The sequence below is a fragment of the Alligator sinensis genome, unplaced genomic scaffold (genome assembly GCF_000455745.1).
Source record: "Alligator sinensis unplaced genomic scaffold, ASM45574v1 scaffold454_1, whole genome shotgun sequence".
NCBI lineage: Eukaryota > Metazoa > Chordata > Crocodylia > Alligatoridae > Alligator > Alligator sinensis.
This window is the reverse complement of record NW_005842095.1, coordinates 320462-343059: the sequence shown is the minus strand read 5'-3', so window position 1 is coordinate 343059 and position 22598 is coordinate 320462.

The following is a 22598-nucleotide window of genomic DNA, read 5'->3' as shown; positions in this document are numbered from 1 at the left end:
AATAAGTGCCTAGAACTTCAGTAAGCAGAAAAAAACCCTTTGATTATTTACTGCTTATTTCATTCAAAGGTAAACTGTCTTTGTTTAGCTTTCACTTAGCTTAGAGAGGAAGTACAAAAGAGTTTCCGTACAGTCTTTTTTCAATTGATAGATTTATTGGTCTGTCCTCAGACTGGACAATTTTAATTCTGAGATCTCTCTCTCCCTCTTTTTTTTTTTTTAAATAGGACAAGTAGTAAATATTTATTTATTTATTTAGATAGGCAGATTTCAAATGCATCCTTTGCTTTAGGAAACTGCAGTACTACTAAGCTTGAGTGTCAGTTTTGAAATTCTAAGAAAGAACTTGGCAGGTCTGCTGGGATAATCCTTTTAAATTGGATTTGATAATGTTGGGATGGACTGGGCAAAAACATTTTTCACTTAGAAAGGACTGAATTCAATTATTTTTGATGGATGAGGCCTATCTCCATTAATTCTCTGGCCATCCTCTCTCACCTACTCTTCAGTTCACAGAAGAGTCACTTGCTATATGAAGATGATGGAACTGCTACTCCCTGATATGCACTATTTCTATTGCTTGACTATTATGCCTACTGACCTCAGTTACCTTCTTTCATGAAGAAGAAAGCAGAAGCCAGTAATTCTCAAAATAAGTCTTTGTTTTATAATTATCATTAAAAAAAAATTCTTCATACTCTGTCAGTGTAATTTTATATATTTAGTTTTACTAAAGGGATGAGAATCCCAACTGTTTTAATATTCATCTCAATATCAGGTGGTTTCATTATTTTCAACTACAAGCCATTTGTTATCATTTGTGAAAGAAAAAAGGGCTTATGTTTAAATGAAATGGACAAAAACATAAAAAAAAAATGCTTTTCTGGTTACAGTTCTTATATAATGATAGGGATGTTTTGAGAGAATCTCTCTGAAAGCAGATGTGGCTTTGGCAACTGCCATATATTGAGTGTTTCTTGATAACTCGTTCAAGTATTTGAGAGTATGCACTCTTTTTTTCCTTTTATTAACCTACCCATAAAGAAAATTACTTTTTGTATTCTTTTTTGTCTAAGAGAAAGTGATCTTGCCTATATTATCAGTTTATTTTCAGAGCACGCAGGTTCAAACTGAATACTTATAGTTACATTATCTCCAAGTTTAGATTTTTGCCCCGATTTTTGAACTTCCACCTAGCCCTCCCAGAATAGGTTAACTATGTAGATTCAATACCCTACTAGGAGGCATCTAGTTTAAAAAAATCCAAGCCTAGATTGCTCTAACAGGTTCCTCACTCACTGAATGTGTATTCTGCAGAGGCCAACACCCTGGGAGCAATACAATGTCTTCTTACAAGTTTTTGTGTGGACTTCAGTGTTCCACTTTCATCTTGTAAAGATATAAATGCTTTCATACCCAGTTACCTTAGAGACCAAATCTTTCTATGTAGCATATTGCAATAGTTATGTTCAGCAAACACACTTGAGCATGAACTCTCTCAATATAAATAAAGGCGCCAACAGGATATCGTTTGTAATACAAGGAATCAAATGCTGTGTGATTTGCCTTCCTTCTTGCTTTGCAACAGCGTCAAAGGGGTTGTTTTGTGTTTCAAAACATTCAAAGTCCTTACCTTTCTTTGGCCACCTCTACATGTCACATTTATGCTGAGATGAATGTTAACTGCAGCATAAATGAGAAGGGTGCTATACATGCACCTGATTTAAAGTACCATAATATGGGAAACAAGCCATAAAACATTCCACACATAACACAGAACATTTTTATGGCTGATTTTTGTGGTGCCTTAAATTGAACAAGAGTTGGGGTCTACAATCAGCCAACTGTCAGTCCTGTGATTAGAAACTGGATCAAAAGTATTACATTGAAAAATATTTAGGTTCTATAATAGTATATTTTAAATTCTGAAAGTTTTAGAGCTTTGAAGGGTCACCAAGGAAGTCTAATAAAACAGACCTATTATTTTCCACTAAGGAAAGATCTACAATACCTAGGGCAGATACTCATGATACCAACATTATTTGTTTCTTTAAAATAGCAGGATCTGTAAATTAAGTAAAAGATTTAGGACACTGACACCTGGAGAGAAATCCATTCCACTTAAGCAATACATTTTCATATAGTCTGGTTAAACAGGCTAACACTTTAGAGTGCATTTGTAAGTCATGTAATCTGCATGCTTCTAACAACATGTAACTAGATTTATTTTTCAAACAACCCAGAACATTTATTCCACAAGGCAGTATTAGTCAACATTCATCTAATTAACTTCCAACACACTTGCCCTAATCACTGATGCTCCACTCAGCTCCCAAAAGGCTGCCTACACTTTTTAACTCCATCCAGGAGTTCATGAAATCCACTTAGTCATGACATTTCCTGATTCTGTGTTCCAATGATTTCCTAATTCTATGAACCAGGCTCAATCTGAGAGCATGCTTTCCTTTCTACCATGCTGATGCAAAGCTAGAGGTATTCATGCCTTTCTTTCTCTTCAAAAGAAGTGAGCCTGTTTTGTGTCAATACTGAAAGATAAATCAGGAACAAATATCCTAATTCTGAAGCTCAGACCAAAAATCAGAGTTTATGCATAAGAAGGTCTTTGTAAAATAGAAAGCTAAGCGGATCTTGAAAAGAACATCTTTGTTGTTACTTTATAGTGAAATCCAACTGAATGTTTGGTAGCATAGACTGTATTGCGTGGGTTAGTGACAACCTGCCATTGATCCTTCATACTGTACATACATTTTTGCTTATATACTGCATTATAGTATTTTGAAGACATATAGGGCAAAATCCTTTTTTTTTTTTTTTTTTTTTACTTTATACTCCCAAGTGGCCCTTACCCAGCAATATAGCTGCCATTTTGGCACTTACATACAGTTGGTTATCCTATCCAATGTGCAATATGGATGAATAGGAAACCATATGGTTGCTAAGCACTTGCAATAGCCTGCATTTTGGTTGAGCAGGTACATGACTTTGTACACATGTTCTTGAGAACGTGCCTGAATGCAAGTCCCCCCCGTAAAGAGATGGAAATATATGTTTCCACCAAAATTGCCTATCAACCTTGAAGTGAACTCAACCTAATCTCACCGAACAACTTGTCTTGCCTTGGGTGGCTCTCCTTGACCAGTGGTGACTTGGTTACACTGCACATACACCTTACTAGGGAACATATACTGGGTACTAATGGGTTCTTTCATCTAGAGAAAGGCATATTAAGGAAAAATGCCCGAGAATGTTGTGACTACATCAAGGAAGGGGAAGATCTTCCATGTGAAGCAAGACCTGAATCAAATAGTGTTATAGAGAAGTTTTTCAAGAGATTCAGAGAGGAAAAGCAAATTTCACATTGTTCAGGCTTCATACCTTTCAGTTTTTTGTACTTCCATCCCTGATCCATGAACAGAAAGGAATCTGGTTGGGGGGGGGGGGGGGGGGGGGCAGAAAACTCAGGGGGGGGGGCGGGGGGCAGAAAAATCAGTTAAAAAAAACAAACAAACTAAATAACACTTGTAGCAAGGAGAAGGCTACCACATTATATTATGTGGATTTAATTATCTCAGTTTAGTGATCATGAATGATGGAAAATTGAAGAATTGCTATGAAAGTTGCAACTTCTGGGAACCTTAAGAAATTGGAGTGAGACGGGACCATTTCTAGGGGAGCCACAGTACAGATTTTTGAGCTTTTTTCTGTTCTGTATGGTTCAGAGACTTGGGTTCTAACAAAGAGGGATTTCATTTTGATGCAAGCTCTGGAAATGAGTTTTCTGAAGAGTAATTGTTGGGAAATTAAATTATTATATAAGAAATGCTAGTAACTATATAAAGAAAGGAAGAGGAGGAATAGCCACCAGCTGCTCCCTGCCAGCTCCTCATACACTGGAGCCCCCCCAGTGTGAAAAAAGGGTAGGAGCCTTTGCCCTGCTGCTCCATCCATTTACCAGGGGAGAAGTACCATGACCCTCCACTCCCCATATGCTTATCACTCTGGAGTCCCTGGAGTTAGAAGCAGGCAGAGGACTTTGCCTTGCTGATCCAGTTCCCCAGAGAATGGGAAGACTGGAACAGTTCACAGTTTCCCAGACCAGAATCATTAGTCTCAGGAAGTGGGAGGAGGAAGGTGGGGATGGAGATCAGGGGAGAGGAGACAGTTGAAGGCCAAATGAATGTATGGGATAACTCACACATTTAACATTAAGCACATGCTTAAATGTTTTCCTCAACAGGTGACAATCAAGAGATGAGCATATACTTCTAGTTTTGCTGTATTTAAGCACCAGTCCCAGGTGTCCTCCTATTTAAAATTAGACTGTCCCATCTAAAATGAGATTGTTTCACTCCCAACTTCTCTCTAGCACTCCAGCCCTCCTTCCCCATCTTCTTTAGTAACTCCACCCTTTTCTTTGATGGTGCTTCACCTCCCCTATTTTCTGGCACTTCACTGCCATTCTCCACCACTCTGCTTCACCCTCCCTTGCTGTACTGGATGCTCAGTTGAGACCAGAGCTCAGAGATAGCCCAGTGAGCCAAAGAGTGAAATGTCCCATTTTGAAACTAGGAAAACATGGTGACCCTCTCTCAAGAACACAATTTGTTCCTTTATGAACATGACTAAAAACCATTTTCCTTGCAACTCCTGTTAAAAAATTTGAGGCTCTGCTTTTGGCCTCAGGTTTCCTGAGATAGCAAAATCAGAGTCGCTTGTAATGCTTCAGGGAATTGAAACAGGGGATTTTTGTCTATAGTGTGCATGTTACAATACTGTGCATACTACAAAGGTACCAAAATCCTTAATTTTTTTCTTTGCTCCTTTTTGTATGGTAGAGACACTGCACTATTGGCAGTTTGCATCTGATGGCTGCATTCTTTCCAACTTCATGAGTTATAACCATGTAAAAGACTTAGCCTAATACAGATTTTCTATGCTGCTTGCATATAAACATCCTTTCACAACCACAATTTAGTGACCAGTAAATGATGCCACATGGAAAACATTACAAATCTAATTTGCCTTCTTAAAAAATAAAATAAAAAAGCTATTCTGAGCAGAGACACAAATATGCATAGTTGTGCACACCTCAAATGGACACTCTTGTAATGATCTTCCACTTATTCATTTGCAAAATCAGCTTTGCGTTACAAGCCATTGTTATTTTCAGCACCTCTCTACCTTCCTGTCTAAGCAGTTCAACCAAGGGTAATCATCCCCCATATGCTTTTTTTTCCAGATACGCTCTAAAAGGTATGAGCACTCTTTAGTTGAACTATGCCATGGTTACCAAGGCAACCAGTTGTGTACAGCAGGGAACAGCCATGTTTTCTCACTCTATTACATGCAGTTTGCCAGAGCATCCTTTGAAACGCGATGCATCTCAAAAGCCACACTTCTAGAGCCGATAGAATGCTAGACAGGTATTGGGTTCTGTTTGTTTGTTTTTTTAAACAAACACTTCTGTTCGTGGAGCACACGAGACAAATTTCAGAGACGCAATGACAGAAGCATGACATGATGTAGGCAATAAATAAAAATACGAAGCAAGTTGACAGTTTATTCACAAGCCTGCAATCAGCACAGAAATTACTCCATCAGGTTGCCATCTGTCCACTGTAGTTATAGCTGGAAGCATAATTATGTACCCTCTGGCCACATCAAGTCTCTGCCCCATCACCAGACCACCACTTATTCTGGCTTTTGTATTTGCACTGCATTCAGTACCTTACACTGGTTAAAATGTCCCCATGTGTTTTTTTGGCATATAATGCTAGTCTGGCCCAAACGCACATATGGATGCATCCATACAGCACCCAGTACATTTTACATTATTAATGTATTTAAAAATTGCTTACGCTCTATACACTCACAAGTGTTTAGTTCATATGCAGAGATGCTGTTGTTTATTTTATGCCAAGGACAGACTCAAACCCACATTGTGAGTCACTGATATGATGTTTAGTGCAAAGAAATGGGCAAGATCAAAATAAAACAAAAATACCTATTTTAAGGCAAAATGTTCATTTTGAAAGTTCAAGACTGACATAAACCTACCAGTTAATCTTTAAGTACATAAATAAGCTATCATTAAAAGGCAAAAAAGCCATGTACCCAATGTAATGTAAGACAGTATAATACAGTCTGACTTGTTACTCTACAGGGGACTAAGAAAATATACTGAAACATGCAATTTTTTGCTTAAGCTAAAAATAAAGATGTCACTGCAAGGTCTATTTTTCATATTTTATATTGGTACTTGGTATTACATGCGTTTAATTCTGCAGCCAGAATTGTTTTAATAGTTTAATGCTGTTGAAGATCAAAAAGATGCAAAGCCTTCTGCAATAATTGAAAGGCTACAGAATGGAGGGAAGCTGATCAAAATATTGATTACATATCACTTAGCAATATCTGTAAAATAACCTATCCGTGTTCTTAATTTCACTACAGCACAAGATTTGAACTCAGAGTCCATACAGCATTAGTTAATTAATTAATTAAAATACACTATTTATTTACATGTATGTATAGCTATACCCATATAAATTATATATACCATTTCTTTTGTATAACATTTTCCTAATAAGTAAAACCACCAGAATAGATATCCAATTTCTGAGGTTACCCCAACAAGAAAATGTTGTGGGTAAACTGGTCAAATATTAATGTGGTAGAAAAGACCATAGTACAGATTTAGGGTTCATGCACTAATTGTTTTGCACTATCAGACACAAATGGATGATCTATGGAACACAGTATTTGAGTATAGTGGGAAAATATCTTTGATTAAAGCAAGCACCTTTGAACAACAAATGTGAAAGTTCTTCCAGTACAAAATGGGTCACATACTAAGCATGGGTGCCTATACACATGCAGGGCAGCAATTTCCAGTGGTGCTGTAACTTGGGTGCTTTACTTGAAATACTTTAAGTACAGTGCTTTAAAACTTAATAAACATTCCATGTCTTGGTGCAAGTTTCATGACTTGCTGTAGTTCTATAGAGTAGGAGGCAGGGAGGTGGCAAACACTGCACAATGCAGCCTGAGGCTGATATCAGGCTCCAGATCTAGCTACACTTGGTGGTAGCAATTAGTAATCTCCGCTTTGAAAAGCCCCCATTAAATACATGTGCAATAGGGGTGAACTAGGTAGACTGAGTTGTAGTACCAGTTTGCCTCACATTTAAACCATATACAACAAGTTTCAGGGTGACTTCTGCCATTTTAAAACATTCTAAAAGTCACCCATGTGTATTAAGCAATGGCTTTTGAATGCTTTAAACAGTGAAAATCGTGACATGGATAGGTACTCCGAGTCTCTAAAGTGGGTTCCTCCCATACTTACCAGCTGCATGCTGTCTGTGAAGAACACCTGAAATCATTTCACAACTTGAAATGATTCATTCAACCAGTTTGAGCTCTGTTTATTCCGCTGATGGTTCTGACACCAGAAATGTATTCTTCATAAAAGACCCTGTTCCCTGAGGTACTAAATAAGTATTAAGCAATTAGTATTAAAGATTCACATGAAGACCCCAGACTTCACTCCAATTTTCTGCACATTTTCAGTAACATGTGGAGCTGTAAACCATCAAATAAGGAGTGCTACAATCTGGAGTAACACTGTTGTGGCCTAGCACTTCACCTTCTGTCTACAACCTCTTCTTCCCTGCCAACACTCCATATTCTAGTGCAGAGGGTATGTTGGAGCTGTGACTAGGAACAAACCTTAGTTGCCACCATCAGCTCTTTGAAAACTGCTGCAATCAGTTGCAATTCTGAGTTGCACCACACGCAGCACACTTTCCTCAGGAAACAGTGATAGTAGTCATCTTTATCCTATTCCTGGCAGGCCTGCTGGACCTGACAGTCAGGGTCCTTATTATTCAGACCATATGGAGGCAGAATTAAAGAAAAAGAAACAAGGGAAATGAAATTTCCCAAGTCAGGACAAGCAAACCATTTATATTAGAATCCAAAGGCAGAATATTTAATTAGATCTTTACTTTTCTCAGACAAATTATACATTATAAATGAGGGTGGTGGGGGAATGTTTTTTTTGTTTGTTTTTTTTTAATTTTTTTTTTAATTTTTTTTTAACTATGACCATGCCAAGTCACTATGATTTTTTTTTAGTTTGTTTGGTTTTTAAAGCAGATATTGATATGGGAGTTAATCATCTAAATTATGTACATCGTGATGATGTTTCTAACTCCATTTCTTATTCTTAAGGAGTTACACCATCATGGATTTACCTTGGTGAATTAAAAAATATTTTAATTAGTCAAAAGAATAAACTAAGAAATAGTTCTACAATAAGATATTTGGATTTTCATGTGTTGGGGAAGATATTGCAAAAACTGACTGTGGTCAAAAAAAGTTACTAAACTGATGTAGTTCTAAATAAATAATGGCATTTATGATTAGATTTTATATTATATCATTTTTAGACTTCTCACGATTACATGTTTATCTCTAATATTCTGCAACGGTAGGTTGTCTGTAGTCCTAATGGAAGGAATGCAGACCCTTCACACAGCTGAATTAAACCTGGTTGAACAATGAGAAAGAAAAGGGGCTCCAAGCCACTGCAAACCCATAAGCAAACAGGTCAGAGAAGGAAAGGATAGGACTATACAAGTAAACTTCCTGTGCCAGATAACAGCATCCTTAATCATGCTGCACTCATCCAGGTAGACTCCCTCTTCAATCTGAAACAGTGAAGCCCCAGCCATTCAGTGCTTCAGGTGAACTGCTCCCAGACTACTGCAGCTGGCAGCACAGTTTGGAGGGGAGGGGAGCAGCTAATAGTGGCAAAAGAACAAGTCAGGGACTATTTAGAAAACTTGGACATATACAAGTCCATGGGGCCAGTTGGGAAGCGCCTGAGGGTGCTGAGGGAGTTGGCTGATGTGACTGCAGAACTGCTAGCCATCATCTTTGAAAACTCATGTCAATTGGGAGAAGCCCCAGATAAGTGGAAAAGGGCAAACGTAGCACCCATATGTAAAAAAGGGGAAAAGGAGGATCCAGGGAACTACAGACCAGTCAGCTTGACCTCTGTCCATGAAAAAAATCATGAAGCCAATCCTCAACAAATCTATTTCTAAGCACTTGGAGGAGAAGAAGGTGATTAGGAACAGTCAGCATAGATTCACCAAGGACAAGTCATGCCTGACCAACCTGATTGTCTTCTATGAGATGACTGGCTCTGAGGATGTGGGGAGACCAGTGGATGTGGTATACCTTGATTTTAGCAAGGCTTTTGATAGTCTCCCACAACTTTCTTATAGACAAGCTAAGGAAATGCAGGCTGGATGAATGGACTATAAGGTGGATAGAAAACTGGCTGGAGTATCAGGCTCAAAGGGTAGTAATCAATGGCTGATTGTCTAGTCCCAGCCAGTATCAAGTGAAGTGCCCCAGGAGTCCATCCTAGGGTTGGTTTTGTTCAGTATCTTCATCAATGACCTGGAAGATGGCCTACAGTGCACCCTCAGCAAGTCTGCAGATGACACTAAACTGGGGGGAGTAGTAGATACACTGGAGGGTAGTGCTAGGATTCAAAGTAGCCTAGACAAATTGGAGGACGGGGCCAAAAGGAATCTAATGATATTTAACAAGGACAAGTGCATAATCCTGCATTATGGATGGAACAATCCCATGCACCAGTATAGGCTGGGGGTTGACTGGCTGGGCAGCAGCTCTGCAGAAAAGGACCTGGGGGTTACAGTGGAAAGTAAACTGAATGTGAGCCAACTGTGTGCCTCTATTAGAAAAAGGGTAATGATGTACCGGGGTGCACAAACAACCTATTTTGTCAGCAGGTCAAGAGAAGTGATTGTTCCCCTCTATTCAGCACTGGTGAGGCCATATCTGGAGAACTACGTTCCAGTTTTGCCCCAGTGTTCCCCCCCCCACCACCCCGGAAATGATGTGGACATATTGGAGAGAGTCCAATGGAGGGCAATAAAAATGGTGAGGGGGCTGGGGCACATGACTTATGAGGGGAGGCTGAGGGAACTGGTCTTATTTAATCTAGAGAAGAGGAGACAAAGAGGGGAATTAAAAGCAGCCTTCAACTACCTGAAGGGGGGTTACCTAAAGGACGGAGCTAGATGTTTCTCAGTGGTGGCAAGTGTCAGAACAAGGAGCAATGGTCTCAAGTTGCAGTAAGGTAAATTTAGGTTAGTTATTAGGAAGAATTTTGTCACTAGTAGGGTAGCAAAACACTGGAACAAGTTACCCAAAGAGGTGGTTGAAGCTCTATCCTTGGAGGTTTTTAAGACCCAGGTAGACAAAGCTTTGACTGGGATGATCTAGCTGGGGATGTTCCTGTTTTGAGCAGGTGGTTGGATTAGATGCCCTCCTGATGTCCCTCCAACTCTAATTTTCTATGATTCTATGACTACTTAACTGAGTGACAGAGCTGATTATTTTAGTCCTATGTTAAATAATCTTCTTATGTTGCTACATGGATGCAACTATGCTACTTCCAGTTTCAGAGGCAGACCATCTGGGAGACTGCTCCTTGCTTGAGGCTGCTACTGCTAAGGGATGGTAAATTTATACTACAGAGAGTTTTTGAACAGGTGGCAAAGGCTGCAGATATGGCTCAATCACCACATGATTGCTGCAGGTATGCTGAAGCCTGTAAGTCATGAAGAAGGCTACAGAAATACACTTACCTCATCCATCCACCATCACAATAGTGACATGGTAGCATAGAAGTGTGAATGAAGTATTACATTTCCTGAGGAAATAACCAAGAGCATTGTGGCTTGTATATCATCCATAGTTCATAGTTGTTCTCAAGGACACAATCTAGCCTGCAGGGGCTTTTTGTTTGATTTTTAGGTCCATCTACACAAGATACTTTACTCACGACTTGAGCAAGTTACTGTTCAGTAAGCATCACTGTCTACATGTGCAGATGCCTACTACATAGTAATTTGCTCTAATCCCAAGTAAATTTTCTACCTGTATTTACAAGTAAAACAAAATTACTTGGGAGCAATTACTGTGCAGTATGGCATGTGTAGATGGACGACTGGGAGCAAATTTGCTTCTGGTCAGCTGGGCAGCAGGAGACAAGAGATTGCTCCCTGCTCCTGGGAGCTGCCTGCTGCCAGAGCAGACTCCACCACTGGAGCCCAGGCAGGAACAATGTCTCTGCTATCGCGAAGCAGAGCCTGAGAACTCCCTGTACAGGGAGAGTTCCCTGCCCAGCCTGGAGCTGGCTGGGGCCTGCTGCTGACCAAGACAGTTCCCAGCCAGCCCCAGGCTGCATGGAGAAGCCTTCATGTGAAGTCTGGAAGTCTCTGGGGACTGTCACATTTCAAGCAGTTTCCAGTCAGCTTCAGGCTGCATGTGCAGACTTCTCCATGCAGCCCTGGGTTGGCTGGGAACTGTCTTGGTCAGGAGCAGGTCCCAGCCCCGTACCCTGATCAGGCTATCGAGGTGCAGGGCTTGGAAAAAAAAAAAAGAGAGCAGCAGGAGAGGGGCAGGTCCCAGCCCCCTGCCCTGATTCACTGGTGGGGTAGCTAAGTGCAAGCCCCAAGCTAGGTGGGGGATTTCTGCCCAGCCAGGGGCTTGCAGTTAGCTGCCCCACTGGTACACTGGGGCAGCAGGGGGTTAGGACCTGCCCCTTCCCTGCAGCTCCTCCCATACCCCCTACCTCTGATTGGAGAGGCAGGGCCAGGACCTCCCTGCTGCTGGGGTAGGGGAAACACTTTCTTCCACTGGGGCTCCAGTGTGGGAGCCTGCCCCAGCAGCAGGCAGCTCCTGGGGGCAGGGAGCAATCTTGCTGTCTCCACCAGGAGAGATCTGTTTCCTGGTCCTATGCTCCCTGCCAGCCCCTGCAAATCTGCTAGACACTTGCCCAGGGTAGGTTAACTCTAGAATAAATTACTCTAGAGTAAACCCACCCTGGAGTATTTGCATGTGTAGACACACCCGTGGAGTGTTCATTATTTAAAAGAATCTGGGGTACATGTGAATGTGTACAGCAGAAGAATTGTCCTCATGTAATTTAGAAACATAATACAAAAAAGTACCAGATTTTGTTTTGCACCATCTCTATCATTGCTAAAGGTTTTTTGAGGTTCTTTATTCACAAAACTCTTCTATTGAACAGTTTTGCTAATCTTGGTCAAGATCAATCAATTTTTTTGGTGATAAAATGCTGCTAAAATATAATAAAAGACTATTTGTTATTGGGTTATAAAAGCCTGTATGTCATTTTCTCCTTTGGAGATCTGGCTAGTCAGCATCAGCATGGGGCACAAGAGTGTTCTGTCTAGTTTCATTGTGCCCACTGCTTTCTTTGTGTTTTTTGTTTGTTTGTTTGTTTGTTTTGATTTGAGTTGATTATAACAAAGAAGAGAGGCATCTTTACATCCAAATTCACATTTACTTAAGTCAGTTTGGTGGGCAACAACAGGAATAACTCTATGGAATACTGACAATTTAAGATTAATTTAATCCTCCATAGTGGATGTTGTGGACAGGGCACACTAAATTGAGAAAATAAGACCAGGTTCATGTGCTTTTTCAGCCAGGGTTTCAGGATTTAACTTTTAACTTCCAAAACCGGGCTGGTGAGCCCTCATGAAGACAGCGATTACGGACCCGGCCGACAGACCGAACCGCCTCACCGCGTACCCGGTCTAGTACCAAAGGCCAAGATGCCATCAACCCGACCCTCGACAGGAATCGAAACTGCCACCTCAGAGGACACCGGAAGAGAGAGCCATGTTCAGATTTCTCCTGAACCACTCCAAGCTTACCAAACAACAGCTATGCATTCTAGGGGATGCAGGACAACGACAACTAGCACACGAACTGGGCTCACACCTCCACACAAACACAGTGTCATAAAACAAATTTACCGCTCTTAATTTTTCCCTTACAGGTCCAAAGCCCAAGACGCGTGACCATCGTAAATCCAGGCTGAAGGAAAGGGCGCCACCAAGAACACTGAGGCACCGACACGTGACGTCATCATGCTACCCCTAAACAATCAAATTGACGCAATTCGGAAAGTCACCACCGATACAAATAAAATCTCCGATATCGGGCAAGGGTGGTTATCTGGCCTCTTTGGCTGGGATGCGTCTTCATGGCTTTTAAGCCTCTTAACGCTCCTTATTACTTTGTTGATTCCCCTTTTAGTATTTGCATTTGCGTTTGTGTTGGTTTATGCAATTTATTAAGAACAAACTTATGTCGCTATCTGCTTTTGTATATACCCACTTGCCATATGAACCCCCCGAATGAGATGACGACGACCTAAACAGCCTACAAGTACTTTAGACCCAAACTGTGCCATCGGCAAGGGGACATGTCAGAACCCATTAAGTAAATGCCTATGGCACAGTGGAAAATCCCAGCACAGTGAAAAGCCCACCAAGCCCAATGACTACATTTGTTTAAACTTCACAAGCCCTTGTAATTGGTAAAATGTGTGCCACCCATTGACCGGTTACAAATTATTCCCACTTGGCAACTAGCAATTGGCCTGTTAACTATTCAAAGGTACGAGCAGCTTCCGCCCACGTTGGAGAACTCCGCACGCATCCTGGAGTAAACTTGGCAGACTGATCACCCACCAACGACTCCCTGTCACCGACCTCCCTGACGTACCCCCTCCCCTGCATGCTCGATAAGCCATTTACAGAATGTCTCGTCTCGTCTCAAAGAGCTCTTGCTACGTTCGTAACTGCAATCAAAGTCAGCTTCTTCCTGCGCTGCACGCATTGGCGGCGTAAGTAAACAATCTATTTTACCAATACGCATCTGTGCCTAATTCCACTCCACTCGCCGAAGTACCCACCTGACGTTCCGGGCTCCCGGCCATAGCCCGGCAAGCCGGTCTGACACCACAACTTCAAACTCCTAGATACAGAAAGTCAGGGACTCAATATAGACATTGGATTTAGGACACACTACAACCTGCCTGACATCCAACTCCCCAGGTACCTCTCCACTTTTATCTTCACTGCTACATCCCACTTCCCCCCCTACCCTAGCCTGTTCCTCACCCCCTGATGCCCCCATTTCCATTTTCACTGACTGGCTTTCTTGCCTGCATTGTATGCCACCTTCTGGCCTCTTTACTACTCCTTCCATCCAGGAAGCACACACACACACACACACACACACACACACACACACACACACACACACACACACCAACTAGATGCTTCCTCATCCTGATGAAGAGTTTTAAACCCAAAAGCCTATGCCTCGCAGATGGCATCCAGGCTGAGCTCACTTGTAGCCTCACAACCCCACTGCAACCAGGAAGCCTCAGGCCTGTCAAAGACGTGATGGGCCTGGGATTTCCCCAAACAGGACTGTGCGTGCATGAGGTGGCTGGAGGTTATGGCACCTCCTACCCATCTTGCACCGGGGGGATCCTCAGTCCTGGCATTTCCTGGGGCTGCCGCACTGCCAGTAGTCCCACCAGGCCTCCCGATCCTGGTAGGGTACAGTTTTAGTGGTCATGCCCATGACCTGGGTGCTCCTCCTTCCCCAAGGCCCCAGCCCATACCTACAAGTTCATTCTGGCATGGGAGCTCAGCAGGGAGATGATCTTCCCCTGCTGGCTGGTGATGCAGTGATTGCTGACTCCAGCTCTGAGAGCAGGGCATTAAATGGTTTAAAGAAAAAAAAAAAAAAAGGGAAAAGGCGCAGAAAGGGGGGGGGGGGGGCACTCTGTCTGCAGATGGAGCTTGAGGAACCCCAGCAGTGGGAGGTTCACCTTCAGGAACACCTGCTGCTCCAGCAAACCAGGATCCAAGCAGATGCAGTGGGGTGTCACAACATCCCCAACAATGCTGAACACCCTCTTGCTTAGAACAGTGGTCAGTGGACAGGACAGTTGGCCCTGGGCAACCGTGGCCAGATCCTACCACATTTGACTGCAGGTTGCCCAATAAGACAAGAGGTCACACAGCAGAGGCTCGACGTCCTGGGCATGATAAGTAGCCACTGAAGCCTACCTGCCAGAGGCTGGGTCTGGTGAGTCTGGAACCCAACACTGAAGCCATTCCCTTGGTCCACATGGGCAGCAGCTGGCTTGGAGAAGACTAGCTGGTGCTGGGATTACTGGCATGAGAAAGAGGATCCCCCTCTTCCACATCCCCTCGCCTCTGCCCTTCTGCCTCCCTGACTGTTCACCAGCACCTCCATCCAGTGATCAAGGGTTTTGGTGCTGCTTGTGCATATGCTCCCCTTCACCCTTGGGTCACACATGCCCACCAGCATGTGGACCATACTGGACCGCAACCAATCCAGTTCTTTTTTGATGCCCTCCTTCAGCTGCCTCACCAATGCCTGCACCCATGGTGAAAGCAGCTTACCCCAGGGAGAAACATTGATCCCCTGGAACTTCTTCATTTGTTTCTCAAGTTCCCTCACTACAGAAATCACCTGGCTAAGGAGGGCACCACCAGCTCCAAGTGTCTTGGTTGAGGACCACCAAGATCTGGCAGATGATATCCTATTCTGCTTTGTAAGGGGAGCTGATGATCCCAAATCTCCCCAAGCAAGGCCATCTTATGGATGGCCTTCTGTTGCTCCACCAGCCTTTCCAGCATCAGGTATGTGGAGCTCCACTGAGTCTCCACATCCTGCATGATTTTGTGCTGTGGGATGCTCAGCTCTGTCCGTTTCTCCTGCAGCATCTTGCCCCCCTTGGTGCTGCGGTGGAAGTAGCCCACCACCTTCCTACATTTTGAAATCAGCTAGGTGGTAGTGACAGTGCCATCACTGGCAGCTCTGTCCCCCTCCAAGGCATCCCTAACTATGAGGTGCAGCTTGTGTGTCACACAGCAGATGGCAACAAAGTTGGCATCACAGACTACCTTGATCATATTGGCCCCGTTGTCAGTTACCAGGAACCTGTGGGTGAGCTCACCCTGCCCAATGAGCCACCCCTGCAGTATGCAGTTCATGGCCACCATGATCTCCCTTGCCATGTGGGACTCATCCATCACCTCGGCTTGAAGGAGAATCCACTGATGGCCTGACTGATCACACTAGTGCCGTGAGGGAGAGGTAGGCGTAATCACCACCACAGCTGCTCCAGATGTCCAAGGTGAAGTGCAAGACTACTGCGGCCCTGCCTTGTGCAGCTCCTCCCTCAGGTACTCCCTGCATGCCTCATACAGGGAAGGCACCACTGTCCTGCTAAAGGTGGTACATGTGGGCCCTTGGTAGGATGAGGCCACGAGCACCATGAGATGCTTAACTAAGGAGAAGGGATGGCCATCCAGAGCAAGAATCTCCCCAATGGTCTGGGTAACCCTGCCCTTGCAACATGCCCCACTTTGTCTGTGACTTTCCCCCACTGCTCCAGGGTGGCCTGCCTCTGCTTTGTGGGAATGGAGGCTTTGGAGTAAGAGGTGAACCCCCCTTTGGGCATGCTCCCACTGGTGTCAGGTTGAGGAGGAACAAGGGCAAGGGGGTGTTGCCTCCTGAGATGCAGCAGCATGGCCATGGTGGTGAAGTCTTTTACCTGCATGATTAGGGGACAGCAGAGCAGGCCCTACGAGGAAAGGTTAAGGGACCTGAACCTGTTCAGCCTCCACAAGAGAAGGCTGAGGGGGGAATCTAGTGGCCTGTTACAAACTAGTCAGGGGGGACCAGCAGGCACTGGGGGAGTCCCTGTTCCCCCGAGCACTACCAGGAGTGACTGGAAATAACTGTCACAAGCTGGCAGAGGGTAGATTTAAACTAGACATCAGGAGGCACTACTTCAGTCAGGGCGGCTAGGATCTGGAACCAACTTCCAAGAGAAGTGGTGCTGCCTCCTACCCTGGGGGTCTTTAAGAGGAGGCTAGATGAACACCTTGCTGAGGTCGTTTGACCCCAGTGCTCTTTCCTGCCATGGCAGGGGGTCAGACTTGATGATCTGTCAAGGTCCCTTCCGACCCTACCAACTATGAAACCTCCTGGCCCCAGCTGATCTGCCTTCAGCAGTGCTGGCAGATAGCATACTTGGGATCATTTTGAGGTGGCAGATGATCTCACACTACACTACCCCCCTGCTTCCGGGTTGAGGGTGGGAATCCTGCCTTATCCCCTCTCCTCAGCAGGCTGAGGAACAGCAGCAGGATGAGCTGACTCAGCTAAGCCACTTGCCTCCCACAACCTCAGCCTCCTTCGAGGTGCTTTCTGGAGAAGGAGACCCGTCTCTAGGGGAACTTTGAGGGATGTGGACCACAAACTCAGATTCCCCCTCACTCCCCAGAATTTCTTTTGCTAGGGCACTCAGGTCTCCTGGTTCCAGTTCCTCCTTTGGCACTGGGAGGTTCACACGGGAAGATGCAAATGGGGTGGAGAAGACTGTCATTCTGCTGCTGGTGGCTATTTCTGGTGTTAGGGGAGGTTATGCAGTTGCAAGAACAGATACTGCTCCCACCTCCTTGCTCCCACTGGCAGCGGAAGACTCATAGGCACATCCTCGTTCCTGATAGCTATGTTTTGGGAAGGGGATGGGACAGAAACTTGCAGCACTAGCTCTCCCCCTATTCCCTGTAACCCCTCTCTCTCCCCTGCCAGAAGATCTGACACCTGCCTTTCCAGCAAGCTTCATATTCATCTTTCCTGTGCTGGAAAATATGTCTGTGTGTGTGTAAGTAAGTAACTAATAATATCTCTTCAACTTCTTCTCAGATTACTGTATGTATGCATCTGATTTCTTGTGTTGTGTTTACTGTATGCATGTGTAATTAATGATATTAATATCTCTTCCTTGTCTCTGTATGTGTGTGAGTGCAATGTATGTGCTTTTCTGCAGCGATGCATCACACTGCTGGGGAAAACACAGCTTTAAAAAAAAAAAAAAAATGTGTGGTGGGGGGAGGGGGGTTTGGATGACAAGAACAAATGAGAGGTTTGTGGGGGAAGAATAAGTCAAAAGAAATTAATTGGATAGGCTTAAGTAGAGGTATTCTAGGCAAGGCTAATTCATAAGCTGTATCCAATCCTTCCAAAGAACAGAAACTAGCAAGAGACCAACTAGGAAGCCAAGCCAGTCCAGTACCTTCAGATGCTGTTGCTCAGGCAGAAACAGCTCACAAAAAGGACAGAAAGACTACAGAGAAAGGTTTATATGCTGTTTCTACCTCCCTCCCCCAAAGCACTGCGATTGGAAGGGGACTCAGGAAAAGATCACAGTCACTGCCCAGCTACAGATCCAAGTCTTCCCTGCCCATCCCCTGCTCCCCCTCCCTCATCTCAGTTTCTGTCCTGCTAAAAAAAAAAAAAAAAAAAAAGCCGGCCTTCCAAATCAATTCGGAGGTGGGTTCTTTTCCCTCTCCCAGTTTGATTTGGATTCAGTTTCCAATTAAAAAAAAAAAAAAAGTCGGTCCGAATCTTCTCCAAATCAAATTGGCAACTGGAGTTTCGCACTGCCCTGATATGACTATATATGAATGTGTACAAATTTACAAAACAATAAGCCATATACAATATATAGGCATTGTTATTATTCAAAAAGTAAATAAACAATAGAACAGCCCAGAACAAAGGATATTGATCAGGCAACCTTAGAACTCTATTAATATATCTCTATATAACTATATTCTTCCCCTTTAGTGATTTTGTTGTAATAATAAACTTGTATATAGTTAGGTAATTGACTGACTGGGCCTGACTCTATAGGGGACAGAGGCGACTGCTGGGCTGCAGTGTCCCTCCACAGCACACCACCCTGCCAATAATTCCCTGAATTGGAGAGGGGAAGTACAAACCCGTGTACACCCAGGCTATACATATGGAGCAGCTTGATATGTGCAACTCCAAATCATAAGCAATACATTTGGGCAGTGCTGCAGGTCAGCTAGTTAGAGCAGACACTCAGGTATGCCAATTACCTGGGTGCAGAGCTGTGCAAATGCATCTACCCTGATTCCAATTATTGAAGTAGCAGTAGTCTGTGTGCCACTGACTGTTTAGCATGCTACATTTGAAATGTACTTGTAGATATGCCCTGTGAGTATGCATTATGACAGCATTTAATTACATAACATACTTTTTTTTTTCATCCCCCCCCCCCACCATGTACAACATCTAAATTAAATTTATTTCAGGCAGTGAACTAGAAAACAGGTCCCCTCTGTAGCATTCTGTAGCAATTAATGTGGAATGTGTCTGCTGAACAAAGCTGGGGATTTCAGGAATAAAAAGGGGAATTCCCTCAAGGTTAAACAGCTGAATACCACCGTGTACTGGATTCTATCCCTGCCTCTGCCACAGAATTTCTATGAGAGGCATTACAAGTCATTTAAAAATTTAAGCACACCATGGGACTGCACCTAGTAGGTGCCTAAATAGATTTAAGTGCCATTAGTTTCATTTTATTCTACCTTTTCTGAATCCCTGAAAAGTTGTTAATGCAAAATGTGAGCAGAGATCCTCTTCTTCCACACAACTTTTTTATGATGTAGTCTTTATGATGATGAATGAACTCTCAAAATAAACATATAGGACAAAAATATGCAAGCATCAATAAGAGTACATTTTTAAAGAACCACCACTCCCTTTCTGACCTCGCCATCCTTGTAGTCCAGGAAAATTTACAAACACCTTCAAAAAGGCAAGGACTGGACACTGACGCTGATGTCATGGCATAATATAATCTACCTGATTCCTGAACACCTTTCTTCACAATACAGGTGATAATGAGCCTCTTCCTGTTTGGCAATCATGATATCCTATCATTTTTGTTGTTGTTGTTAATTGTTTCTTTGCTACCCATGGGTACTTCTTTCTTCTCCAGTTTTATAGCCCTCCACACTGTTTTTAATCATCATTGTGCCTGTTTCCTTCTTCAGACCTGTTGAAGAATGCTTCACATTTTAAAGTTTGCCTAAGTCAATCCCAGCCATGCAGTTGGCCTAATGAAAGATATCACCCACAAAAATCCTTGCCTCTCCCATAGTACAACAAATATAAATTGATGCACACTTGTGTACTACTTGGTCCTACCGAGGTTGAGGTTACTGCCAATGTGTTTGCCCAACAAACAAATGTACAAAGATTCCTTGGACTTAAATGAAGTGTGAAGGGATATCTACTTTCCCAAACTGGAGACCATAAAGTACTACCAGGTGTAGATGTCCAGTGAGCATTGTATGCAAATCTTAATAACAAGTTTGAGAAACTGAAGGAGTTCATTAAAGAGATTGCAACCCCAAGAAACTATGACACACACAATCCGCCTTTTAAAATCTCACACAGACAAAAACCAAGAGTAGATCCCCAGCACAATACCAGAATTGATGTATTTACTGCCACAAACTAGTAGTAGTTACATTTTAACAAAGGAAGAAAAAGGATTATTCATAAACTGAATTATTTATTAATACGTGTTCATACTGCCCTAACTCTAGGAGTAAATATTGCAGTGTTCTTCTCTTTAAGAGTCATATAAGAAATTCAACTATGTGACTCACTTTAAGATGAGTGAGTATCATATGATTAATCTCCCTGTAAATCTTTGGAAATGTTTAAAAATGAAAATGTAAACATCATGCTAAACAAAGGGAAAATATATGGACCTACATGCACAAAAGAAAACCATTAAAGAATTTGGCATTCACATTTCAACTTCACTTCATTATATGGTTCCTCATAAAGAATTTATAGTAGTAATTCTGGACCCAACACTTCCTGTAGGCTGCATCCTAAAAGATGATTTGGCGACAAGATCAGGCAGTAATGCTGCAGCTGCTTGTAAGTCCCTCTTATAATGAATTACTAAGAACTTCTGACAGGAAATAAAAAAGACACTATAAATCAGAAGTTACTTGTATTATAACTTTATCTCCACTGGCTATGCAGAAAGAAATAATACAGTAAAAACTATACAACAGTTGTACTATACAACTAACGCATATTTTAAAAGAGTCTATGTTAAGAAACTAACTAAATGGCCAAAAATTTTCACAGAACTTTCCTTCACCTAGCCACCTGTGAAGAAATTATGCAGGAGGAAGATCCAGAGGGGGCCCAGTGGTAGAGTTGAACCCCCTTTTGATTCTTGTTCCACCCAAACTTTAAAACCAACTGCCTGGCAGTGGCAGCAGCATTATTCTCACAGCAGAAGTTAGCCAATCAGTTGACTTCATGGCTCATTATAATAATCTACCCGAATAATGCTCATCTCTCTTCGCTCCGCAGGTGCTAACGGCCCTCTCCTTTTTAATTGTCTTGATGTTCCACTACTCAAACTATCATTTCTTCTGCAATTCCACTGTTTGTTATCCATTCCTGGTAATATCTCTCCTGTTTCATAGTACTGCAGACTGCTTTTAGCTCTAGCTAAAAAACTTAACTCAGGTGTGGTAATATTTACTGACAGCAAAGTATTGGCGACACTGTGAAGACACTCAAGAAGGCTAGATTTTGTTTTATGAATCCGAATAAGATATGTATAACTTACGATAGTGACTGCAGAACTAAAGAAACAATCTTTTGACTAATTTTGCCTAGCTTTTGTTTTTAATCTACTATGTAATCTAGAAAATTAGAGCTATTCCAACAACTGCATACATGTTTTTGCTTTGATCTTTAACTGAATAATATAGTCCTAGGCCCCTAGCATATTAAAGCTTCTCGTTTCCATTGTATTGTGAGAAAAATGTGTTGTGCTACATGTAATGAGGCACTAAACCATCTACACCCCCTTTTCAAAATCCAAGATTCACTCATGTATATATAGTTTACTTTTTGTGAGTATTTATTTGGATCATCAGGGTTTCTCAGATGGTTGCGAGTGTTCCTCCACTAGACCAAAAATAACCTTAACCTAAGAATTCCCTCTATCTCTGTAAATCAGGTGACGGGAGAAAATTGGGTAAAGAAAAGATCCATGTGATTTAGTCTGCCAGGTTAACAGTAGAACTGTTAGAAAAACTGAGTGTGTTGTTTTTTGGCAACTCTGAAAATAATAATATAAAAATACTTGGGACCCACATTCTTTTAATTTTTCCAAAACACAAAAAAAACCTGAAAACATTGCATAAACAGAAATATTGGGAATAAAACCTCTGCAGTTTAAAAAAATCTGGAATTTTCAGATTTTCGGCACTCCCATTTCCTTTCCACCTACCATTTCATTACCCATCTTCATCCCATTAACTCTCCACTTCCCAGCTTTATATTCCTGGCCTATCCCCAACCACTCTTTCATACACCCTGACCAAAAGCAGGGCTAAAAGCCTGCCCTGATGCTCCAGACTTATTGTAGCAATTCACAGCTGTAGCTCCTAGACAGGCCCCTGCTTTTCATCCCTCTAGCAGAAGTCACAACTGTGGAGGTGAGGGAGCAGTCAGTGAAGGATTTTATCCTTAAGGTGCGACTAGTCCAAACTGGAGCTAGCACTAACAACAATCAACATCTGAGAAGTTCAAAATGGAATGGGTAACACAGCCCTCAAGAGGAACAGTGCCCTTTCTCCTACCAGTGCTTGGGCAGGCTCAGTGTCCCCTCTTCTGGCAGGGCCTCTTGCCCGTAGAAGGATTCCCTGCTGTGGTGCTACAGGTAAGTATGGCTTGTCTCC